This window comes from Chrysochloris asiatica, unplaced genomic scaffold (genome assembly GCF_000296735.1).
Source record: "Chrysochloris asiatica unplaced genomic scaffold, ChrAsi1.0 scaffold00140, whole genome shotgun sequence".
Classification (NCBI taxonomy): domain Eukaryota; kingdom Metazoa; phylum Chordata; class Mammalia; order Afrosoricida; family Chrysochloridae; genus Chrysochloris; species Chrysochloris asiatica.
The window spans coordinates 7,716,700-7,718,753 of NW_006408658.1; positions in this window are offsets into that span (position 1 = coordinate 7,716,700).

Sequence of the window (2,054 nt, forward strand, 5' to 3'; positions counted from 1 at the left end):
TGAAGGATTCTATGGAGTCCTGGTTTGGCTCTGTGGGTTAATGTGCTGAATTGCTAGGTCAGTTTGAACTGCAAGATCGGCAGTTCAAACTCAACAACCACTCCTCGGAAATCCTGTATAGGGTCACTATAAGTTGGAACAAACTTGATGGTATTTAACAACAACAACAATGGGCAGAATGTTGAATGATGCAGAAAGCATTAAAAGATGATGGAAGGCCACTCTCTAAGATTGAAACTCAAAGGGAACACATGAATAGGCATGTAAACCACATTGGTTTACTGGTGAGTGGAAGAGGGGGAAAGGCAGCAATGAAGAAATGAGTTGAGTTCAACCACGTTCCACAGACTCCCGTTGATGTGGAGATGAGAGAGAGAATAGGAAGGGTTGGTTGGTCCAAAGTATGGTGGGACCTGGGGACACCTGACCCCATGGACAAGAACATAGCCACAGAGGGCTAGAGCTGAGAGTGAAGCATCCAGCTGATTGAAGTAAGGAGAGATGCACAAGAACACCTAAGCTCGTAGATAGTATCCATTTGACCTAGCCTTGATGGCTTGATAATCAGAACTCAACTAGAGGAAGATAAAAACAACAAAATTTTTGATAAAAGAAACAAGGGTAAATTGCTACAGCTTGATGAACTTGACCTATATTCATGGAGGTAGAAACTCTAAATACCGATAGAGAGGGAAGGAGTCTTCACATCAAGTATCAATGCTATCCCCTCTGTATACAGGATAGATAGGGATGGGCAACTTAGACATTGGCTACCTAAAATGAGGGGGCAATAAAGGCATGAAGTGACTGGCATACAAGTTTTCAAAAAGGAGTTTAGTTTAAGAGTGTGTGGGGGAAGATAGCGTCCCCACTGAATAGTTTTCATCTTGTCTAGATGGGTCTGGTAAAAAGATATGGGGATAAGATCCTTATGATTCAACAGTAAGTAATTGTTATCATGACTAATTGTGACTGTCACAATTGTAAAGGTAGAAGTTTTGTCACAAAAATGGGAGAGAGCAGTTAATCTTACAGTCCAGAAACAGAGGACTCTAGGACCATCAAGGAAGGAGAGCACAAGCAGAATGCAGGAACTTATCCAGAGAAGAAGTGACACCAGAGATGGAGAAAGGGAGCAGCTGAGGACTCTAGATCATGGAAAGAGAGGGACTGAGAGCTGGCAGCCAGGAGGCAGACTTGCAGAATGTGCCCTTTGGTGGTGTAAATGATTATATATGCCTGAGTATTTAAAAAAAAAAAGAGATAAAATGAATAGTGAGAAATACTGTTAACTGATGGCACAAGGAGGGGGTTATAACCATTGTAATGAAATGAAGTATATGATTTTTTTAATGTAAAACTGATGATCTGCCCTGTCAATTTTCACTCAATTTACAATAAAAACTTAAAAAAAAAAAAAAGATGGAGGGAAAACACAGAATAACTGTAATGGTCAATGTTCAACCATTTCACGAGGTTGCATATGATCAAGAGTCAATGGAAATCCAAGGTGCACCGAAGTCATTGGTAAAGAATGAGGCTCCAGGAATTGATAGAATACAAATTGAAATCTTTCAACAAAGTGATTCAGCACTGGGAGCACTCATTCATCTTTGCCAAGAAATTTGGAAGATAGCTACTTGGCCAAATGATGGGAAGAGACCCATATTTGTGCCTATACCAAAGAGAGTTGACTCAATGAAATGATGAAATCATCAGATAATATTATTAATATCACATGCAAATAAAATTTTGCTGCAGTTAATTAGAAAATGGCTATAATAGTACATTGATAGGGAACTGCCAGAGGCTCAGGCTGGATTCAGAAGAGAATGTTAAACAAGGGATATCATTGCTGATGTCAGATGGATCTTGTTGAAAGCAGAAAATACCAGAAAAACATTTACCTGTGCTTTATTGATTATGCAAAAGATTTCAACTGTGTGGATCCTGCCAAGCTATGGATAACATTACGAAGAATGGGTATTCCAGAATATTTGATTGTACTCATGAGGAACCTGTGCATAAACCGAGAGGTAGTCATTTGAATGGAA